Below are 25,798 nucleotides of genomic sequence, written 5' to 3' on the forward strand. Positions count from 1 at the left end.
ACATTACATATTCCATGAGACATAAAATAAGCAAGCAGCACTTCATTGTTTAGTGAAATTGTAGACTGATCATTACAATTTTTTTTATGCATTATACTATTCAGACAGATAACCACAGTTTCTTTTTTTTTTTTTTTTTGAGACAGAGTCTCACTCTGTTGCCTGGGCTAGAGTGCCGTGGCATCAGCCTAGCTCACAGCAACCTCAAACTCCTGGGCTCGAGGAATCCTCCTGCCTCAGCCTCCCAAGTAGCTGGGACTACAGGCATGTACCACCATGCCCGGCTAATTTTTTCTATATATAGATATGTTTTTAGCTGTCTGTATAATTTCTTTTCTATTTTTAGTAGAGACGGGGTCTCGCTCTTGCTCAGGCTGGTCTCGAACTCCTGAGCTCAAACGATCTGCCCACCTCGGCCTCCCAGAGTGCTAGGATTACAGGCATGAGCCCCCCTGCCCGACTACCATAGTTTCTTTATAAAAGAAAATATGAAACAAGACCAAAAATTGCTCTTTGTAACTATGTAATAGTTTTGCCACTTGTAACTAACTATTGAAGTAGGTCACAGAGCTGGGAGGAAATGGGGGAGGAGGCTGAAAACTTATAAATTCAAGCTGTTTTGTTTGGTATACGATTCTTCACCAGAGAAGTAAAATCAGTTAAAAGTATAAAAAGTTTTTCATTCAACATTTAGAAGACTAGGGGTAGGGGAAAGGTATGGCATTTTGTTGTTTTCTTTTTTACTTAGTTATAATTTACATATAATAAATTACACATATTTTTAATTTGTTGTATTTTGAGAAATGTATACACCCATATAACTGAAATGGACACACATACAACTGTGCTCAAAAGGGCCCCATGTTTGGTTTAAGGCTCTGCTATTATTGCTGTCTTGAAACTCTTAGCCATTTTATCTTGGAACTTGTGTTTTACAGATTGAGTATAATTGGACAATGGAGCAACATGTGTGTCTGCTGTCCCTTGTCGTCCCATTCACATATGGCCTTTGCAATGCCAATGAAGACAGAACTCCAGGGGGTACATGAAGAGTGGGAGTTCAGTGAGACCCAAAGCAGGCGAAGCATGTTACCTCTATGAATGAATAAGTGCAGGTGCCAATAGCCTCACAGCCATGCTTTCCATTCACCAGAACTTGCTTCAAACACAGAAAGAAGACAATGATGTTCTAAAAAACACCATAGACCGAGGAACTCTATCCTATTCTTTCCTACCTGTGTTAGTTTCTTGTATTAGTAAACCACTTCGATTGGAAAGGATGATATAAAAGGAAAGGAAAGATAGGACAAAATGTAACCCATAGTGCCTTCGCCATTTGGACCTTACTTTCTCATCACTAAGCCAAAGGTAGAGAGTGTTAGTAGAATGTTCATGTATCAAGGAGTGAAATAAAAACAGTAGAATTAGTTTTGTGCAGTGTTTCTACTGTTTGGATGAGAACAAAATACAAATGCATATATGAACTACAAAATGTGTGCTATGGGCTGAATATTTGTACCCCCTCAAAATTCATACCTGAAACTTTAATCCCCAATGCAATGGTGTTGGGCAGTGGGGCAACTGAAAGGCCATTAAGTCATGAGGCCTGATCCTTCATGAATGAGATTAGCGCCCATATAAAGGAGACCCAAGAGAGCATATTTGTCCCTTCCACCACATGAGGACACAGCTAGAAGGTGCCATCTTTGAAGCAGAGAGGGAGCCCTCACCAGACACCAAATCTTCTAGCACCTTAATCTTGGACTTTCCAACCTCCAGAATTATGAGCAATAAATTTCTGTTGCTTATAAGTTATGCAGTTAAAGGTGTTTTGTTATGCTAGCCAGAATGGACTACAACTATAAATTTTGTAAGTTCAGTTGTTCTGCATAAAAGTTAAATGTTCTTCTAGTTGCATTTAAAACTAGCATTGCACAAAATAAAGATAAAAATAAGTTTTGCCTTTTAATATTAAATTAAATTTATCAATTTTAAGTTTAATTTTTCTTTAGTTAGAACAACATTAAATAGCAAGTAAAAAAATACCATGACATTTTAAGAGAAAGATGCTGGAAGAAAGAAGCTTTATATCCTAGTACCTTTAAAGGCACTTTTTTCCTGCTTTCTGCACATTTTCATTTTGTACTGGGCTATACAAATTATGTAGCCACCATGTTGCACATAAATGAGATCATACCATTTTGCTTTATTGCATCATTTTTAGCTCAACATAAAAATTTTATGAGATCCATTAATGTTAGGTGTAGCAGCCATTCATTCCTTTGTATTGTCGAGTAGCATTCCTTGCATGAGTATAACCTCCTCCTGATGATAAATATTTATATGGTTTCAAGTTTAGAGCTATTAAGAATAAAGCTACTATGAACATGTTTGTACAAGTCTTTTTGTGGAAATATGTTTTATTTTTCATTGGTAAATATCTAGGAGTGGAATTGTTCAATCATTAAGAAAAAAGTTATGACAGATGCAAAAGAAAATCATTTGACAAAACAGTAGAAAGATTATTTAATACCCATACCTCTACCATACTGATTTTTAAAACATTAATATTTTCTTTTATTTGTTTCTTTTAAGGAATAAAATAGCTGAAAAAACTAAGGCTCTATCCCTGGCAAATTTTCCTACCTCCCAAAATGTAACATGAAACTGAAGTTAGTTCGTGTCATTCCAAGCACATTTTATGCAAGTATACATCCACAAACTATGTACCTATTTGTTGTGTTATGGAATTTATGTAGAAATGTTATCACACTCAAAATACCATTCAGTAGCTTGCCTTTTTTCACCTAATATTATTGAGATTTAGTCACCCTGATAACTGTTTCTTCTTTATTTCATTTTTTTCTTCAGCTAAACCTTTAAGACTAAACTAGAGCTTATTTATTCATATCTCTACTGATAGACAATTGGGCTGGTCCTACACTTATCACTTTCACTATTACAACCAACCTTGCACTAGACATGCTTGCACCCATCAACTCATCCACATACATGAGACTCTGAGGTCAATATGTAGAAGTAAAGTGTCAAATTGCAGGGTATGTCCATTTTTTACTTTATTAAAAATTGTGAAATTATTCTCTAAGATACTTGTGCTAATTTACATTCCTACAAGCAATGTCAGAGTTTGCATTCATCCCACATTCTCACCAAGAGGTGGTATAATCAGACTTTAGACTTTCGCTAACTTATGGGTACATTTCCCAAATTTCTGAGAATTTGAACATCTTTACATATGCAGATACGTTTCTTCTTTGGTGAATTGTCTATTCATATCCTCTGGCTATTTTTTCTATTTTTTTGTTGTTTTTCCATTTATTTGTATCTGTATTTTATGCTGGCTACAAAGTTTTTGTTAGTTACGGGTGTTGAAAATATAGTCTTCTAGTGAAGGATTTTGCTTTTAATTTTGTTTATCGTTTCTTGAGTCATACAGAAATGTTTTATTTTATCATAGTCAAAAATTTATAATTTTCCTTGATGACTTATATTTCATTTGTCTTAAGAAATGTTTTCCTATCCTAATGTCATATATTCTCCAATGTTTCAAACATTCTGAGGTTTATATTTTAAGGTTTATATTTTCACAATGTAGGTCTATAATCTACCAGAATATTATCTATTTATTTTATAGAGAGTGTGAGGTTGGTATCTTAGCCTATTTTGTGTTGCTATAACAGAATTTCACAAACTGAGTAATTTATAAAGAAAAGAAATTTATTTGGCTCACAGTTGTGGAGTCTGGGAAGTCCAAGGGCATGGCACAGTATCAGCTCAGTATATGGTGAGGGCCTTCTTGCTGCATCATCCCATGACAAAAGGTAGACAGGCAAGATATCATGTGCAAGAGAGAGCAAGGGTCAGATTCATCCTTTTTTAGGAATCCACTCCCACAATAATGACATTAATCCATTCACGAGGGCAGCCCTCATGATCTAATCACCTCCTACAGGTCCTACCTCTCAATGCTATTGCATTGGGGATTAAGTTTCTAATATGCAACTTTGGGGGACACATTCAAACCATAGCAGTTGGAATCTAATTGTATTTCCCATCCACTTAGCAATTGTCCACCTCAAGTTAATATTCTTTTTCTCCCAATGGTTGAGAAAGCCACCTCTGTCATATTAAAGTTACTGTGTAAGTGGGGAGGTGGGATCTATATGCATCTCCCTATATCAAAACTATTTAATCACATCATTTTATAAAAAATATTGAAATCTGGAAGGACAAGTTGAGTTTTTCTAAAAAGTTCTTTCATCTTTAGAATAGTTTCTTATTTAACTGCTCCAAAGAAAGAATTTTGTGATTAAATAATATCCTGTTTTCACTATGTTAGATTTACTATTGTTCTAGACCTATACATGCAGACCAGTTTTTCATAACTCAGAATTCCCATTAATAACATATACTACTGTCATAGAAGACATTGTAGCAAATGAAAATATATTTGCATGTTGCTGTAAATTTTCCAAAGCATTTTGCAAAATATCATCTTCTGATTTATTATCACTCTGAACAGATTTTTCCTCCAGCTGACAATGAGAAATCCTTATAATCCTCAAGAAAATTACCCCAGGTCACACTAATTTTCTGCTAACAAGCAGCAAATACAGGTTACGGATTCTAAATTATAAACTTGTCGATGCATACTATTGTCTTTTTATGACTGTCATGTACTCTACCATCATTCTTTTATAAATTTACTTTTCACGTGTAGATCTCTTGCATCAATGATATTATAAGATTATAAAGCCAAGGAGGAAGTGCCCAAAGACATCAATACACACAAAAGGTACCTAATAAACATTTATAAATTAATTACCCATAATATATGGACATAACTTTCAACTTACTGGTTTTTTTAAAAAAAGCTCTATAAGTTAAAAAAACAATGAGCAGACTTTGAGTCCACGTTATGTGGCATCATAGTAGAGTTGATAAGACATAGATCTTGAAATAGAAAAATAGGTAGAAAGGAGTGCGGTGGGCATTTTAAGAGGGCCATGCCCACACAGCCCTTAAAGTAACATGAATAAACTTGTTTGTCTCAAGTCAGAGGTTCTTAAAAAGATACATTTAGAGGCCACGTGGCTAGGGCTAGGTTGTAGAATATAGTAATGCCAAACTTTGGGTTTTATCCTGTAGGTAACTAACTGTGTGATATAAAGTTATTGGTTAAAAAATAAGTAAGTCAAGGAGGAACAAAATTTACCAGCAAATTCTGTCCTAATATATTGTCATGTCCACATACCACTTGTCTAGTCCGTTTTGTGTTACTGTAACAGAATACCACAAACTAGTAATTTATAAAGAAAAGAAATTTATTTCTCGCAGTTTTGGAGCCTGGGAAGTTCATTATCAAGGTGTCCACATCTGGTGAAGTCATCTCATGGCAGAAGGGCAACAGAGCACACACTCCAGAGATCAAACTCATAGCCTCAAGCCCTTGTATAATTAGCATTAATCCATTCATGGGGGAGGAGCGCTCATGACCTCAACACCTCCCATTGGGCCCCACCTTCCAACTTATTGCATTGGGTATTAAGTTTCCAACACATGCTTTTGGGGGGACACATTCAAACCATAGCACCACCTGTACTATTATTAATAATTGCATAATATTTATCCTTAAAATTGATCCACTTTTAAAATTTGATCATAATATATACAAAATCACAAGCTAGACGTGCTTTTTATAGCTTTTCCAACATATTAAATTAAATATATAACTATAAAAATGAAAAAATCTGTCATCTTCTGCAATACTGGAAGTATACAACCAGTCTATAGTGAAAAGCTTTGCCTTGTAACTTGCTAGTACATGACCTATGCAGACTACCTAATGTCCCCGTGTCAGTCTATCTGTGAAATAGAGATAATGCTGACTGTTCAAAATTTCTGTGATGGCCAGGCATGGTGGTTCACGCCTGTAATCCTAGCATTCTGGGAGGCCGAGGTGGGAGGATCGCTTGAGGTCAGGAGTTCGAGACCAGCCTGAGCAAGAGCCAGACCCCGTCTTCACTAAAAAAATAGAAAGAAATTATCTGGATGATTAAAAATATATAGAAAAAATTAGCTGGGCATGGTGGTACATACCTGTAGTCCCAGCTACGTGGGAGGCTGAGGCAGAAGGATTGCTTAAGCCCTGGAGTTTGAGGTTGCTGTGAGCTAGGCTGACACCACAGCACTCCAGCCAGGGCAAAAGAGTAAGGCTGTCTCCAAAACAAAAATGAAAAAAAAAAAAAAAGTTGCTGTAATGATTACATGACAATAAAACTGCAGGCACAATGCTAGGCACATGGTAGGCACCAGCAAATTGCATCCTCCCTTCAAACTCTCTTAGTAACTTTGATAAGGGAATAAGCATTGAGGCAAATATATCTACACACCAGTTCTCTATCTTATACTATTTGTTCAATACTAAAGCTATTGTTTTGCATATTTGCTACATATTTTTAAAAGAAGATAATTTATAAGAAAAGTTTACAAAGGGAGAAGTATTAACATTACCTAATTTTTTTCCTTGCATTGCACTTAACAGCATGCATAATTTGCTTTGATTCAGCAATGCTGCTGATTTATGGTAAAGACATTCAGAAGCAATTGTATCCAAACATATTTCCTTAATTGCATTCAGCAGAGGAGTGGCTAGGCTGTTTTTGCAGTGCTGTACCCTATTTTTAACTCCCAGCTTCACTGATAATTCCATAGAAAAATGATAATCTTTCATGTTTAATACACAACTTGGGAGCAGAATATAGAAGGAAACTCTCAGAAAGAAGTTAGAAGAAGAGAGTGAATTAAAGCCCTGTGGTACATGGTAATTGTCTGATTTTAGCATGCATATATAGCCTTATAAATTCAAAAAATGGATTCTTTAATAAGTGGGAACTCATGAATTATATATTAATAAATATAATATGAATATTTTCCTATTGAGTACTCACAGAAATTATGTAAATGGAACTTATTACTGAAATTGGTTGTCAGCTCAGTAAGCCAAGAAGGATGCTGATACATGAACCAAAGATAAGGAAAGATTAAACCAGGCTTTCCTGTGGAAACCATTTTTATATTGTGGACACTTATGAGGTGTAATATAGTTTGAGAGATTTTTCTGTTTGTTTGTTGTGTTTTCTGAAATGCTGTATTGACCCGTTTTGAGGCTCTGGCAACAGCCCACCTAGTTCCCCTTCTTGTGCAGCTGATTAAGTCCATACCCCAACCACTTCCCTTCCCTCGCCAGGCTCTCACACCCCTGGGCAAATATGTACCCACCCTGATCATCCCAGGGCCACGTACCAGGCAATTAGGGACAGCCTCTATGCCTGAAGCCCTTGAAATTATTCGTATTACGTAGTCAGTCCACATGGAGCCCATGAAACCTAGCTAACCCCACCATGCTTGCCATACTCAAGCCACCTCCAGTTTGCTGTTACCTTGTCCCTGGGAGTAACCCCTGTGTGGCCCTGTGTGACAGGCTTCTCTCACTTGGAGCTCTATGTAGCAAAGAGTTCTGCCTTTCATCTAGCTCAGTGTCTTCCTGTCGTGTCCTGCCATCCAAAGAACTTACAATCCTCCCTAATATAACATAAAACACGAGGTGACAAACAATGTTGTGTTTTTCTCTCATTTCTTATTATATAGTGGCTATTTTCTCTCTAAGGCAGACTTCATTTCAGTTTTTTCTATACTTGGAATTCCCAAAGAGGACTACCTTGAAGCATTCAACTATAAAACATTCAGAAGACAAATGTTGAACACAGATACAGTAGCTAATATTTTTTTTCAAACAACCAAAATAATTCACAGTATCTTAATATTCTAAGCCTCAGGAAAGAAGGGTATGGGAAAGGGGAGAATTACAAAAATACAATCAATAAGAAGTTCCTCATACCTATTACTGATACTGATCTTGCTAAGTGTGGGAAAGTTGGTTAAATTTTACTTTTTAAATTCATCTAGAATTATTCAGAGCATTGTACTTTTGTGTCCAATCTATTTACCAAAAAATAATATGTTTGTTGATATCTCTGATCGTCTTTGTAAACAAAGAAAGCTTGTAGTAGTGGAAAGAACTAGAGCTGTGGCATCAGACCAATCTGAGTTCCAATCTTGGTTTAGCCACTATCTATATTATGATACTGGGCAGATCATTCAAATTACTTTTTAAATGTTACATGTACATATATTTAACATTTTATATAAATGCATGAATGGGATGATATCATTCATACATGTGTAAAACACTCTTTTTTTATCCTATCCTTTTTTCTTAAATTTTTTTTGGTATATTCTCCTATCTCCCTATCATCACTAGACATGAACCCATATCATCTGCCCCCCACCAACTCACACATTTCATTTCATTCACACCAGGTGCTGATATTAAGTTAGAATTTATCATCTGTATTTTCCAGATGTTTATAAGACATGAAAGCATATACACATACATTCATAGCACACATATATACATATGTATATAAATGTAGCATATATAATGATAAACACCTATGTAAAATAACCCCCCCTTTTTCTTGTTTTTTCCCTCAACATCTCATGAAAATCCTGTCTAGTAGTATACTTACAATTATTTTTAATTGTGTCTATACTATAATTTATTCCACCATTCTTTCATTAATGAACATTTATTTATTTACTTGTATATTCATTTATTCTTTTACTCATTTGCTTATTTGTTTATTTTTGCCACAACAAATAATGCAGCAACAGACAAGTTCAAAAATATATTTTTATATATTGAGGCTCATAATTCTATCAGACACTTCCCAAGTGAAGGATTACTGGGTTAAAAATGCATGTGAATTTTTTTTAATTTTAATAGATGTTTCCTGATTGCTTTTTCCAAAAGTTGTCAAATTATTAGTAATATTTTCACTAGCATGTTTGAGAATTCACATGCCTTGTATCCCAGGAGCAACTGGTATTAGCAGTCTTTTTCATTTTAGTCAGTCTGATACATGGGAAATGATATCTATTTGTTCATTTAAATTTGCCTTGTCCTGATTATTAGTAAGTTTGGCTATCCTCTCAGTTCTTCTTGGTCACTTGTCCTTTCCTTCCTGCCCCCCACCCCTCCTTAACCCCTGCAGCCACTAGTTTGTTGTCCATATCCATAATTTTGTCATTTCAAGAATGGTATGTAAATGCAATCATATGATGTAATCTCTTGGGACTAGCTTTTTTCACTCAGCATATTTCTCTGGAGATTTATTCAGGTTCTTACACATATTAATAGTTTATTCTTTTTTATTGCTGAATAATATTCCATGGTTCAGATATCTCACAAATTGTTTAACCATTCACCCACTGAAGTACATCTGGGTCATTTTCAGATTGGGCCTATTACAAATAAAGCTGTGATAAATATCCGTGAAGAGGTTTTTGTTCTCATAAGTCTTTATTTCTCTAGGATAAATACCCAGGAGTGCAATTGCTGGGTAATATGGTAGTTAAATTTTTGGTTTTGACAAAATGCCAAACTGTTTTCCAGAGTGGTTTTCCACTTGGCATTCCCAGTAGCAATGTTAGAGGGATCCAGTTTCTCTGCATCCTTGCCAGCAGCTTGTGCTGTCACTATTTTTTATTTTAGAAATTCCAATGGGTTTGTAGTGATATATCATTATAGTTTTAATTTGCATATCCCTAATGGCTAACAACCTTAAACATCCTTTCATGTGCTTATTTGCCATCTCTATATCCTCTTTGGCGAAATGTTTTTTTGTGTCTTTTTCTCATTTTTTAATTGTATTGTTTGCCTTGAGAGTTCTGTGTATATTCTAGATATATTGTTTGTCTAGTCCTTTGCAGGATATGTGGTTTTCAAATGCGTGTTGAATTTTATTGAATATTTTTGCAGCACAGATTGATATGATCATATGATTTTACAACTGTGGTTGAAGAACCGAAGTTCTTCCTCACAATTTCCTTGCTAGTTCTCAGGTAGGGGCTTCCCATAGCTCCAACAGGCCTCTCCCTGGTTCTTGCACATGGCCCCTACATCTCAGAACCAGCAATGGCACAGCAAATAGTTTTTATGCTTAGAATCTCTCTGGCTTCTTTTTCTAAGTCTCACTGTCTCCAGCTGAAGAGAGTTCTCTGCTTTTATAGGCTTATGTGATTACATTGGGCCTACTCAGATAATCCAGGATAATCTCTCTATTTCAAGGTTCTAAACCTTAATTACGTCCTCAAAATCCCTTTTGCCATGTAACGTAACATATTCATTGGTTCCAGGGATTAGAGCACGGGACATCAGGAGTGCCATTCTGCCTAAGGTAGTCTCCAACTTTCCACTGTTTCCTAGTGTTTGTACTAGCACGTTTTTCATAGCTCCCCATGTGCCATGCACTGTTCTAAAACTTTTTATGGGTGTTAATTCAATTATCTTAATAAAAGATCTATTGTGTAGGTACAATTATTGTTCCTATTTTAACAGACGAGAAAACTGAGACACAGAAAGGGTAAGAAAATTCCCCAGGGTCTTGTCTTACACCTGGTATGTAGCAGAACCAGGACTAGAACCTAGACCAAATGGCTCCAAAGTCTGCATTCTCAGAATATCATTCTATTGTTGTAATTTCCCATTTGATCTTCTCTTTGATGCACTGGTTGTGTTAGCATGTAACAGATTTTGGTGGACATACAGTGGTCTCTGCCACAGTATTCTAATTAAATTTTTATATTTATCATTACATAATGTCTCACTTTACTTTGTTTACTGCTTTTAGCCTGACATTCTTTATTATCTGATAGCAATATTGCTATTTCTGCTTTCTTTTTGTTTGTGTTTTCCTAAGACCTCTTTGCCCCTCTATTCACTATTCATTTTTTAAGTGTATTTTTGTAAATTCACACAGTAGGGATTTTATTGAGCCTACTGACAGTCTCTGTCTTTTAATAGATTAATTCAGGTCCATTTACAAGTGTAATAAATCCATTTACTAAACTTTTATTTCCAACATATTTTCTTATGTTTTTCATGTAATTTATACGAGTTACCTCTTTTTCTTAAATCTTATTTTTTTAATTTGTTAAATAAACTATTCATTCCAATATTTTCAGTGTAAATTTGGATGTTCTACTTCTTTATCATTTCTTTAAAGGCTACCACTCCTTTCCCTATACTTATCAGATACCTATTTCTTTACTACTGTTCGTAAACAGGATACTACTTGCCAAGACGTACTTTTTCTTCTACTAAACTGTCATAAGTCACCATGCTTTCCTTCACAGGCTAAGAAGTTGACTCAAAGCCTGTTCTAGCTGATTCTGCTTCCATTTAGAATGTGTTATAGACTCCACACAAGAACTCCCACCATACAACAACAGAAAAGAAGCTACATAATTTATTTTAAAAAAACAACTAAAATCTTTCTTGAGCCTGTCAGAGATATCAGAGATACAAGGACACAAAGCAATCAGCTGAAGTAAATTCCAAAGAGTGAGAAGGCCTTAAAAGGAGAGAAAGGTCATGAGAGAAAGAGACAACCATCATAAAAGTAGATAAGAAGAAACCAGCTAAAATTTTAACAAATTCTTAAAAACTGATAAGAGGCTAGTGTGATAGCTTAAAATAACTGGAAGCCACAAATCCAAGTGAATTTCTTACTGATAAATTCTATTCCACTGACCATTACTTAATGCTCACAAAAAAAAAAAAAAAAAGATTAAGGGTGAAGCAGGGACAACTCAACCAGATTACACTGACTCAACTTTCCACACTAACAGCCTTAAGAACAGGCCTGCCCATTTGGGGGCATAAGTTCTATTTATCTCAATCTCTCTACCACTTCTCACCACAGCATATCCAACATTAAATCAAAAATAATGAGATACACAAAAAGCAAGAAAAAACAACCGTTGTCAAGAAATAAAGTACTCAACAAAACCAGACTCAGCAATGACCTAGATGTTGAAACCATCAGAGAGGGACTTAAAAATAACTATGATTAATATATTAAAGAATCAAGTGGAAATGTGAACAGCATACTTGAATAGATAATTTCAGCAAAGTCGAAATGATAATATTTCAATAAAAATTCTGGAAATAAAAACACAGTATCATAAATCTGTGTTGTCTAATATAATAACTACCAACAAATGTGGCTATTTTTATCAAAATTTAAATTAATTAATTACAATTAAATAAAATTTAAAATTCATTGCTTCGGTCACACTAGCCACATTTCAAGTGCTAGTCACCTATGGCTAGTTGCTACTGTACTGGGCAACACAAGAAAGATTTTCTTCAACCCCAAGTTTCTATTAGATAGCGCTATCATAGATGAAAAAAATTTTTGAGGGGCTTATCAGCAGACTGGATTCGTTCAGCTAAGGAAAGAAATGGTTTATTTTGTATTATCCAAACTGAAATACAAAGAAGAAAAAAGAGTGTAGGGAAAAAGAGTATATAAGGGCTATGACATGGTATCAAATGGTCTAACACACAGGTGATTGGGTCCCAGAGAGAGAAGAGAGAAAATACAGGGCAGAAGAAATATTTGAAGAGATAATAGCTGAGAATTTTCCAACATTAATGAAACACAACACCAATCCCAGAAACTCTGAGAACCCCAGGGTTGGAAAGGAAATGATACTTAGTAACAGCGGGATGTCTATTAAAGCCAACTCTGATCCCTTGTTGCCCCCCAGAGACCTACAGCCTATGAACAAGGCCAATCGCATGGCTATTTATCACAGCAGATGGCTTAGAGTGCAGGCACATCTCGTTTTATTGCACTTTGCTTTATTGCGATTTTTATAAATTGTAGGTTTGTGGCAACCCCACCTTGGGCAAGTCCATAGGTGCCATTTTTTCAACATTATGTGCTCACTTCATGTCTCTGTGTCACATTTCGGTGATTCTCACAATGTTCTTAACTTTTTCATTATTATTGTATCTGTTATGGTGATCTCTAATCAGTGATTTTTGATGTAACTATTGTATTAATAATTGTTTTGGGGAACCATGAACCATGCCCATGTAAGATGACAAACAATCTATAAATGTTGACTGATACACCAACCAGCTGTGCCTCCATTTCTCCCCCTGTCCTTGGGCCTCCCTATTCCCTGAGACACAACAATATTGATATTCAACCAATTAATAATTCTACAGTGGCCTGTAAGTGTTCAACTGAAATGGAGAGTTGCATCTCTCACTTTAAATCAAAAGCTTGGTGAAGAAGACACGTGGAAAATCAAGATAGGCCAAAAGCTAGGCCTCTTGCTCCAAACAATTTGCCAAGTTATGAACACAAAGGAAAGGAAAAGCTCTTGAAAGGAAATTAAAGTGCAACTCCAATGAACATGTAAAAATGAAATAGCCTTATTATTAACATGAAGAAAGTTTTAGTGGTCTAGATAGAAAATGAGACCAGCTACAACATTCCCTTACTTCAAAGCCTAATGCAGAGCAAGGCCCTAACTCTCTTCAATTCTATAAAGGCTGAGAGAGGGGTGAAGAAGTTACAGAAGAAAAGGTGGAACCAACCAGAAGTTGGTTCATGAGGTTTAAGGAAAGAAGCCATCTCCATAACATAAAAGTGCAAGGTGAAGCAGTAAGTGCTGATGTAGAAGCTGCAGCAAGTTATCAAGAAGATTCAGAAGCTAAGAGAATTGATAAAGGTGGCCACACTAAACAGATATTCAATATAGACAGAACAGCCTTCTACTGGAAGAAGATGTCATTTAAAACTTTCACAGCCAGAGAAATCAATGCCTGGTTTCCAAGCTTTAAAGGACAGGCTGAATCTTGTTAGGGGTTAATGTAGCTGGTGACTTTAGGTGGAAATCCATGCTCCTTTACTATTCCAAAAATCCTAAGGCCATTAAAAATTATGCTAACCCTACTCTGCCTGTGCTGTATAAATAGAACAACAAAGCTGGATGACAACACGTGTTTACAACATGGTTTACTGAATGTTTTAAGCCTACTGCTATTCAGAAAAAAAAATTCCTTTCAAAATATATTACTGTTCATTGACAATGCACCTAGTCACCCAGGAACTCTGATGGAGATATACAAAAAGATTTATGTTGTTTTCATGCCTGCTAACACAACATTGATTCTGCAGCCTATGGATCAAGGAGTAATTTCAACTTTCAAGTCTTATTATTTAAGAAATACATTTGTATTTAGCATAATTTTTAATGGCCTTAGGGAAAAAATTGTATGTTTGGTTATTTTTATTTTATATATCAACATTTCATGGTATTGCATAAACAACAACAACAAAATACTTCTAGATGCTCTACCAGTGGAAGAGGTGAAAGAGCTCATTTACATTATTTTTTTTATTCTCAAGGTACCACTACAAAATGGATATTTTTGCCTCCACTTTACAGATAAGAAAATTGAACACTGAAGACAGTAAGTCACTTCATGAAGATCTCACAAGTGTGAACTTGTGGTGCTGAATTTCTTTCAGACTCCAATTACAAAGCCCAAGGAGAAAAAGAAAGTAAGAAAAGGATGTCAGAGATAAACTTTACCAAACTGCCTCAAGCCCTGGTTGCAGAAATCACTTGTGCAAACAAAATCACTGGAGCCTGCTTTGCCACTACGTCATAGCTTGTCTCTATCTAAAAATGCCATGATTACGCATTGAGTTAAGCCACTGATCACACTTTAAAAATAGACATAACTAAATAATGATACCCCTGTAATTTGTAGTCTGACTACAAGTAGAGGCTTATAGGGAGCTTAAAAGATTATTCAGGGCAGGGCCTCTACTGGGCCTAACAGAACATCTGTGCTACGTAGAAAGGGTCCTTCTTCAAGACAGTTTACTATTATGACATCATATCACTGTTATTAAAATCTGAGACTTTACGTCCACTCACCAGAAAATTATGATACACACACAGACATGCAGTGTCTTTGGTGTATACCTATCTTGTCCCCTGAGTTAGGCATAACCTGTGCAACCACTTGGGTGGCCCTGATTCAGGACATCATGGGCAGGGAAATTTAGCTAAATGTTTGCTTTGATAATAGCAAATCTTATTGAGTACCAGTATCATCTAACGTTTGTACATAAAGTGTTCAGGTTTTTCCACTATAATGTAGTATACACGTTCCTGAAAAGCATTATGTGCTGCAAAATCTTGCAGTAATACTACCAGGTGAAGATAGAGTTAGGAGCATACCATTCAAAATTTTATGCAACTTTCTAAGCACAACATTAATTTTTTAAAAAAGTTAAAAATAGCATATTTTTAAAAGGTGACAAATACCTAATAATTAAAGAAATAATAGTTTATCTGTGGTTTGCCTCCTTCTTAATCATGTAAAAGAAATGCTATAGAAAACACAGAACTTTTTATTTTTTAAATGTGGAGTTTGCTTGACTCCAAGAAAGGATGGAGGCTTCTTGCAGAGACAGTATGTACCAAAGCCAGTAAGAACCATGCAAATAATCACTTCCAGGCAGATTGTGTGGTCAAACCAACCCACAGGGAAGACTGGGCAGGCAGTTAGGCTGCATCATCCACAGCTCTGCATACCCTCACAACGTGCTGCATCCAGGGCTTCAATATACTTTGTGTTCAGCTACTGGTATTTGATGGTACAAATCATGAACATGTGGGAAAAAACCTCATATGAACCAACATATTTACTTCATCATCCTAACAGTATTTCCTCATTTACCAATGAGGAACGAGCCAATTCACATCACACAAACACATGTTGTAGCAGGACAAATGTATTATCCTCATTTGAAAATGAGGAAACAGGTATAGAAAGACTGAGAATCTTGTCTAAGATTAACAACAGTAAATGCTGGAACCAAGATTTGAACCTAAATTCTTAATCACTTTGCTAAACTGCTTTTCTGGGATTTCATAGATGTTTTCATGAATGCACTCTTCCTTTGTATCAAAGCACACATAATAGGTGCTCAGGAAATAACAATTGGATGAATGATTCAAGTTTTTCATATACTGACCTACCTCCCATTCCACCCCCAGATTCAGCACTATAGTAATACACGAGGGGAACTCCTAAGAACCTTATTTATAACAATTGGTTAGGATAGATGAAAACCCTGCATGGATCTCCTTCATACATTCTGAGTACAGGGGGAACATTCATTACAGTCAATAGGTCCTCCTGGCTTGGAAAAATAATCTAGTAATATTACTGTAGATCCAAGAGCAAAATTTCATTATTACAGCAGATCTGATATAGAGCTTAATAATTCTCCTACAAATTGGTACTCCATAATCACTTCACATACTCATATGTGAAAATATCTTCTGATGTAAGTTTAGTAGGTGTTGCTGTTCATTCTCTGCCTCACAGAAATGACTTCTGGGAAGTAGGAAATCACCTATCTATCTCATAGCTGCTTTTCACACACCGAAGTATTGTGTTGATTTGAACGCAAGATGTGCTACAATAGCCTACGCCCTACTCCTTCCATCTCTGTCAATGTCTGTCTTTTATGTTTAGACATAGCATACATTGCAGAGCAAAAAGAAGGAGAAGCAATATATACAGAGTCATTCATTATAGCCCATGTGTTGGTTTATTTTGTTTTTAAGAAAATATTTGCTACATTTTTCAAATAGTTAATCAGTTTATTTGCCTGATTAGTTTCTTATTTTGATCTTATAAAAAAATTATATTTCAGGTTTAACGTGTAAAAATTCAAAAGGTTATGTCCATGGGTTCAAATGAACTCTTTACGCTTTGAGCAGTCTACGAGATTTTTGTTTCCAAGTTTAAAAAACATATTTTAGTCTTTAAAAATAATTTTAATTTTCTAATTACAAATGTAAATCTATATAAACCAATACTTGCCTCCCACAAACACCTGAACCATTTCTAACTCTGAAAGTCTATATTTCAGAGTTAGCATTATCCTGACTATATCCCCATACTAGCATTTACAAAAAAAAATAGGTAACAAATTTTCTTGTTAAATTTATGACTGGATTTGCAGTTTTGAACTGAACATATTAAGTTTTTTTTAATTAAAATGAGAGAATTTCACAACACATACACACACACACACACACACACAGATACCCCACCATCACCACCACCACCAACAATGCCCTGCAAAGGGTTACCATGAAATAGTCTTCACCTTTTTTGCACTCCCCAGCCTCACAACATCATTCTGATTGAGGCAGAAAAAGAGGTCATGGAAGGCCATTCTACTTAAGCTTCTTCCGATTTATGAACATCCTCAGCCATTTCACAAGGGATTGGATTTTCAAGCACACAGGTCAGTTGAGTTCGGGACTGGCTCCATGATGCTGTGCATAGTAATTGCAAATTTCTAAGTTGTATTGTTTGCCAAGAAAACTCTGAGTCTCTGCAGAGCTGAGACTTTAAGCCTGCATAAGCAGAATGAGAAGGATGACCAAACATTTTTTAAATCTGTTTTCATCAAACTAAGCAGCTATTTTACATTTATCCTCTAAGGAGATAGAATAGCATAGTGGCTAAGAATACTAGTTTTGGGGACACACTGTCAGTTCAGCCACCTGCCTGGTAGGTGGGGTTAAGCATATTAATTAAGCTCTCCAAGATCGAGAAAATGAGGAATCAATGTCAGTAATTTATGTAAAGCATTTAGCACAGTGGCTGGCAATAGTAAGCATTCAATAAATTTTCTTTATTAAGAAAGCATACAGGAAGTCACAAGTCTTTGTTAATTTACGCAGTACATTCAGAACACAGATTATCAGAACATTGGAAAGTAAAGTCTTAGAATCATTCTGCAGCTGGTATACTGCCATGAGTTAGACACAGCCTGAAGAAACTTCGGTTAGTTCAGGTTGAGGACTAAAATTCATGAAGGGCAAGCAATGAAAGTTTTATACACTGTGATTTTATTTTCTGTAACTTTCCTTATATTTTGAATTTTTCCACAGAATGATCCAAAGGGCTTGCAATTAGTGAGAAAGGTTTTTATAACTAAAATATTTACAATTACATTAAATATTTCTAGGTATATAAAGCATAGAAACTCTAGATGTACATAGATATTCGAAATATCACTACAAAAATTAAAACTGATGCATTGAAGATTTTCAAACTAGCCATCATCAAACTCTTCAGGCAGCCATCATGCCAGGACATTTAATGCTATAAATATATAAAGACACCATGATTCAAGGGAATGTATGAAATTTATTAAGAACTTTGTATATGTCAAGCTTTGTGCTAGGAATTAAAAAGCATAACATTAAATTCTAACCTTCAAAGAGTTCCTAATCTAAAAATGGAAACAAACAAATTTAAATGCAACTGGTAAGTACTATATCGGAGACATGTTTAAATAAACAGGGGAAGCCAAAACAGAGACAAATGTTGGAGGTGATAGGTATCCTAATTACTCTGATTTGATCATTACACATTGTCAACATGTACTGAAATATCATTCTGTACTTTCTAAGAAAAGTAATTAGAATAAACAATGACTTTGAAATTTATATATATATATATATATATATTTTAAAGGTTTAGTTACAAAGGTAAACACCAGAAAAAGAATATGAAACTGCCAAATTATCAGAAGAAATACATAAAGTAAAATAAACACAAGTCATTTATAGAGAAAGATTTAAAAAGAAAAATCAAAAGAAGCCATAGAAACAGTAAGCATAACATAAAGCATTATACCAGAACTAAGTGCAATCATCATTAAAGTCTAACCAATACAAATAGGCTGAACTAATCTATTAAAATGCAAAACAATTATTAATACATGCTGCATATAAGAGACTCACATAAAACAAAGTGACTTCCTACCCCACCACTAACATAAAATTAATTTCAGGTGGACCCAAAGTATATCAAAGATTTAAATGTAAAAATTAAACTACAGATAAACTAGAATTTTTAATAATACAATCTTAAAGTGAGGAAGGCCTCTGTAAAACCATAAAAGCTTGATAAATGTATCTATATATATAAAGCAAGAACTAAAAAAAAAAATCCAGTCTACATTGTCAAACCTAATCAAAAGATAAATGAAAATCTGGGGAAAATGCCTTCAATTCAAAATATAAAGTGATAATTTCTATTGCTCCTATACCATAATCTAAGTGTGATAAATTGAATTATTTTTTAAAATATTCAGTGTTCTTCCTGTGGGATGATTATACATCCCTGCCCTGTTGAATGTAGATGGAGTCCACCTTTGCTTTGACCAATGGGATATTGATGGAATTGACATGTGTCACTTCCAAGAAATATGTATTCTTTTTTTGTTTGGCTTTTTTTTTTTTTTTTTGCTGGACACAAGATTTTTGAGATTCATTAATATTGCTGCATATATCAGTATGTTCCTTGTTGCTGATTAGTGTTCTGTTATGTAATATACCACAATTTATTTATCTGTTCCCCTGTTGATGAACATTTGGGTTGTTTCTAGTTTAGGCCATTATGAATAATGCTGCTATGAACATTCTTATGCAAGTCTTTTTATGGACATGTGTTTTCAATTCTCTTGGGTAAACACCTAAAAATAGAATTACTGGGTCATAAGATAAACTTATGTTTAATTTTATAAGAAACTATTTAGTTTTCCAAAGTGAGAGTTCCTGTTGCAATACCTCATCACTAATATTTATTGTTATCAGTCTTTTTAATTTCATCCATTCCTGTGGGAGCAAAGTGGTAATTCACTGTGGATTTAATCTGCATTTTCCTAATAACTAATGATTCTGAGCACCTTTTCATTTGCTTATTTTATTGGCCATTTGAATATCCTCTTCAGTAGATGTCTGTTCAAGAGTTTTGCCTATTTTCCTCAGGACGTTTAGCTTTTTATTATTGTGCTGTAGTTCTTTATATATTATTTTCAGTGAGGTCAATTCCTTATTCTTGTTTCTATTACAGTTAGTGCTTTTAGCATCCTCTCTAAGAAATCTTTGCTTACCCCAAGATCATAAAGATATTGTAGATGCTTTTATTTTTATAGAAGTTTTTACTCTAGAAAATTTATAATTTTATTTTTTATGTTAGGTTCATGCTTCACTAGATTAATTTTGGGTACAGCATACGATGAGTGTCAAGATTCATTTTTCCCCATATGTTTATCAGTTCTTACAGCTCTATTTGTTGAAAAGACTTTTCTTTCCCCATTGAACTGAATTGAAATGAATTAGCAACCTTTTCAGAAATCCATTGATTGTACATTTATGTCTATTTGTGGACTTTCTATTCTATTCACTGATCTATTTGTCTATCCTTATGTCGATACCATTCTGTCTCGATTACTGTAGCCCTATAGTAATTCTTAAAATCAAATTGTGAAAGTTCTCTAATTTTATTCTTTTCTTGCAAGATTCTTTTGGCCATTCTAAGTTCATTTTTTCTGTATAGTGGAGAAAATTAATGATGTAAGAGAGGAGATAATTGTTCATGATATGTCCATGAGATTACCCACAGTCAAGTGTCACCTATACTGGACTTCATTATTTTAAAATTTTGTAGCAATTTGATAGTTGAAGTAGCTATTTCATTATTATAATAGCATCTCTTAATTTCCTAGGCATTTTACAGGGTTGTTTTTTTTTTTTGGTTTTCGTATTTCTTTATTGCAAAATTCTTTTAATGTTCTTTGCTTATTATTATTATACCTTTGTATTGTTATCCCTTTTTCCTCTGATGGGAAAGACCAGACCACTCTTGGACTCTCTCTCAAATGGTGCCAGAATTCAAACTTGCTGGGGCAACAGTGAATAGACAGTACAGCAGGAAAATTGTGAATTTGGAGAGCAAGAAGATGGAGATGCAGGTAGAAACTGACATGTGAAAGATATTATATTACATGAACAAGAAATTGCAGGTGGAGAGTACCTGCAACGTCAAAACTGAAGGGATGGGCAGGACTAGAGGCAAGAAGTCAAGGTAGCAGTTTATTGCAATAGTGAGAAAGAATAAGACCTTTAAAGGAAGCATATCCAAGAACAAAAATAAAAATCATATCGAACAAAGCCAACATCACAGGAACACAAACAAACCTACAGGGGGAATAGAGAGGCTGGAATAGGGTCATACAGGTGACTTAAGTCAGAATAAAGGAAAAGAGGGACAGAGGCCATTAAAAGGACTTACGATGAATCAAGTTCATTATGACCAAGTTCAGACACAGAGAGGATCTCAGGTCATCAGGACAGAAATGAATAACTCGAGCCTCAGGAAATGACTCTAGCAAAGAACATGTATCTAAGAATTATTCACAGTAAAAAACACTCAAAAAGAACAACAAGGCAAGAATGCTCATATATCAATTTCCAGAACAAATTTTGTCAACACAGCTAAGTATTATTCCAGTACTGCTTATTTTGCTGGTTCCACGTGTAGATATTTTTTTGCCCCCAGATCCTAAATGGACAGCATAGCTTATATAAATTGGACATGGGAAAGAGGAAAAGTGAAGGATCAAATATGATACCAAAATTACATGTTTGATTGGGTGAATATGAAACTATCAATCAATGGATAGGGTTCAGAGGGCGTGTGTCTTCTTTTAACATAGGATAAAATGATGCATCAATAAACGTATGTCAGGAAATAAACTGCAATAAATCACAGAGAATTAGATCAAAGCAGAGGACCCAGGAAAAGTGGTAAAGATGTAAGATAGTTGTTATGAGAAATGGGAAAAGAAATTGATTAGAATTAAATAAGAGCACTGTTGAAGACTCAGATAAAGAAGGAATTTGCAGATGAATAATGGAGCCAATCATTGTGGCTTTGCAATATTCTTTAGCAGCATTCTTCAGATCAGGACTAACAATGAAGAAAGTAGGAAAATAAGCTCCAAGCTAAAATATATTGAATTCTTCAATTTTTTGTGAATTGTTTAAGTCTTCTCTAACCAACCAGACTGTAAGTTCCTTGAGAGTGGGGACCTTGTGTTACACAGCTTCTAATGCTTCACAGCTCCTATCTCAGCGTCATGAAGAAGTGAGTGCCTAATATGTACATACTAATAGATATGATACTGTTATTGGTACCTCTTTAAATGCAGACTATAATAGTGTTGAAAATGTCTAAGGCCACAGGAAGTTTACTTGTTCATGCCTATCATATGAACAGAAATATCTTTCCTAATTTAATTGCACACACTATAGTCAAAGTTTTCAACTCCAAACAGAACAAAATTCTTACAACATAAAATGTTCAGGCATGTAAAGACTCAAAGACTCTCTGAACTCTTTCTCAAGTATGTAATAGCAACAACCCAACCCCCTGGTAAATATGCCAGTCAAAATGTGTAACAGGTAGAGAGATACTAATTCCAGTAGCCCATCACAAAATGGAAAAAAATAAGAGATGAACAGAGAGACCCAGAGAGTGAACAAAAGAAACTCAGAAGAGAGAAGCAGAGCTTTTTTTTTTTTTCAACCAGGGCATGAGTGGTTATTTGGGCCAGAAGTTCCTCCAATGGAGGTTGTCCTGCTGCCCTGCCCAGTAGGTGAATGAATTACTTAGGTAAGAAGATTATTTTCCAGGTTTTGTGTGAAAGCCCCCAGATATTTCAAGTGGCCATTTTGGAATTACAATGGTTTTGGATGACTTTACCCCAAAAGTTTATTAAAATTGGCAAGAATCATCTCTAAAGTGAATTGATAGTAGTGAACAATTCAACAAGCTACTTAAAAAGAGATAGGCGTTTCTTCAGTATTTTGGTTTAAACAGATAATATAACTGGTTAAAGTATTTCAGCTTGTGGTATTTTTTGCCTCTCCCCCTACTCTACCCTTTTGTTGTTGGTGTCATCCACCCAAAACTGTAAGATACATTTGATTTGTGTACTGAGTAATTTCAGCGGCAGTTTCAGTTTAAATATTGCTGAAGTTTCAAGGCAGTTTATTTTTACCTGTATTAAAAGTTTTAGGAATTTTTTACCTCAGCCCTTTTTGTGTCACAATGGGAGAGCTTTCCTAAATGAAGACATTGACATTAAAAGAATACAGAGTTGTTTTTTTTTTTTTTCATTTTATCTATGTGGAAATTTATGATGTAGCAGTTTCCAGGCAGCATGTTAGTACTGAGATAGTTATGTGTGCCTCTGTATACACTGATGTTTAGGAAAGCTCTTCAGATATAAAATTTTCTTTTTGTCTTTGCTTTTTGGCTCATAAATTGGATATTTCATCTGGAGTGGATAAGTACAATGGCAATACATGGGATAATAAAGAAGACTTTGATCTTAAATCCAAGGAACTTGGTTAATTCTGCAGATAGCCATATGAAAACTTTAAAAGAGAAGTATGGGTAGGTAACTCTAAATCCAATAGTCATAGGCCAAGAATATTGAAAGAATTTGGATATTATTTCAGAGGATACAAAATTTAAAACTGGAAAACAAAGATTGCAGAGAAAAAACCAACACGTTCCTGTGCAGTCTTGTTGGAATTTGGACTTGCCATGAGATGTTGAAGCCTTGTTTCTGAGTTGGAAAGACTGGAGCTAAATGACCCAGCATGACTTCACTCCAGCCTAGATTAATTTTCCTACTCCACCATCATCAACAAATTTGTCATTGAATTTTGAGAAGCATTCTGAAAGCTTTTCATGGACAGAAAATTGTTACGATGTGAATCATCGACAACACAACTCTTCAGATGGTTTTGGTTCTGGTACTACACGTCCTAATGGAGGTAACTTTGAAAGGAAAGAAAAAAATGGATGGTGTACACATGGAACAAATCACACTGAAAATATAAATCATCAAGGGGGATTCCATAGTAGAAGTTCCTACTCTCGTAGCAGTATTTTCCATTCTGAAAAAAGCCAAGAACTATATGAAAACAACATACCTGACAATAAAACCAAGAGGAAAGAAGACAAGAGAGAATGCAAACCATTTGAGCCTGAGAGTTTTCCATCTATAAATCCTGACTATGAAAGAGAAACAAATCAGAATAAATCTGAAGCTACGGGAGTATGGGAATACCCTCCAAATCCTAAATCTAGAGCTCCACGTCTGCTGGTTATCAAGAAGGGTAATACAAAAGACTCATAGCTATCTAGATTTCCCATCGTGACTGAAGAAATCTTCAGTCACAGCCAGTCAGCAACAGAATGGTCCAAGTGTTTATACAGGTTTAGTCCCTAAACCTGCTGCTCCACCTACAAAACCTACACAATGAAAAAGCCAAACTGAAGAAAATAAAAGTGGGACTTTTTTCCCTCATGAGTCTACATATGGTGTTGGCAACTTCAATGCCTTTAAATCAACTGCCAAGAATTTTAGTCCTTCAACAAATTCAGTGAAAGAGTGTAATTGCTCAAATTCTTCTTCATCTGTTGGCAAGCTTAATCAGCAGCCTTGAACCAAACTGATACAAACGTGCACTGATAAGAAGAGTGAATTTTTGAAAGCGTTGAAAAGGGACAGAGTAGAAGAGGAACATGAAGATGAAAGCCATGCTTGCTCAGAGAAGGATGACGACTTGTGTAATTTAAATAACAGCAATGGTGCTTACCAAGAAAAGGATATAAATGGAAAGTCTGATAAACATGAAATTCCACAAGACAACGGCAATGCCTCAGTGGTTTCCCAACAGATCGTTCGTTCGGTCTGCAACCTTCCCGCAAACCGATGTTCTTTCAAATTCACTTGAGGCAGAACATAGATTGTTAAAAAGAGATGGGCTGGCAAGAAGACAGTGGAAATGATGAAACATGTACATGCTTTAACTGAGGATGAAATGAGAGAATTTCAAGTTATCAGTGAACAGTTACAGAAGAATGATCTGAGAAAACAGTTATAGAAAAATGGTGTCTTGAAAAATGGCCTGATCTGTGACTTCACATCTGGACCCTGGAAAAACAGTACTTTGAACCCCACAATTGAGAATGATGACACAGAGACAAGTGGACAGATGACGATAATATGTGAAGGATGTCCTACCAGCTTTAGAAATTTTAGTGTGATACATCTCTCATACAATTTGGGGTGAACTGTGAAAATGAAGAACTGTAATGTATGTAGTGACATACTCCATTAGAAGACGATCTTTGGGGGGGACTTCAGTATGAAGAAAACCAAGAATGTTGTGTTGGGCTGTATTGAGCATTTTTTGTGGCTGTTGTAGAAATGAGGACTTTGGTTGGTCCAACATTGACTTTCTTCATCTCTGCAGCATTTCTGTGACTAGTGATGTGAGTGATAATGTAACAAATGAGATTTTTCTCATTTAATAATAAAAAGTTGCATAATGTTTGACAAACTTCTCTCTTAAAATGTGCAGGTCTTAAGAGAAAAGGCAGCATACACTGTTTTGCTTAGAGAGTCATATCTTTTTTGAACAATGGAATTACTCAAGTCCACTTTGTGCTCCTCCGACCCCCCTAAAACAAAAAACAAAAACAAAAAAAAAAAAGGAAAATGTAACATGTTGGCTAAAACTGGAGCAAAGTGCACTAAAACACTAATTTCCTGAACTCGACTGTTGTACTAGTCACCTTGTAAAACATAACTTGCCCTTTAGCCATTTGCAGTGCAGTAAATGTTACAGTAAAGGCTTGCCACATTTTCTTCCAAGTTTTAAGAGGTGATTTTCAAGAATTTTATTTGGGTATGTTGTCAGACCGGGATTTTCAGAGTTGATGGATAAGAGTCTTGTGGGGAAATAAATTTATTTATTTATTTATTTATTTATTTATTTTTGAGACAGAGTCGCACTCTGTTGCCCTGAGTAGAGTGTCGTGATATCAGCCTTGCTCAGAGGAACTTCAAACTCCTGGGCTCAAGGGATTCTTCTGCCT

The 25,798-nt window shown here is 35.2% G+C and overlaps 1 pseudogene; it reads left to right on the plus strand.

Annotated features, from left to right (window-relative positions):
- Positions 1 to 23,498: 23,498 nt before the first annotated feature.
- On the plus strand, positions 23,499 to 24,990 carry LOC123638813 (annotated as a pseudogene).
- The last annotated feature ends 808 nt before the right edge of the window (positions 24,991 to 25,798 follow it).

The sequence above is a fragment of the Lemur catta genome, chromosome 5 (genome assembly GCF_020740605.2).
Source record: "Lemur catta isolate mLemCat1 chromosome 5, mLemCat1.pri, whole genome shotgun sequence".
Classification (NCBI taxonomy): Eukaryota; Metazoa; Chordata; class Mammalia; order Primates; family Lemuridae; genus Lemur; species Lemur catta.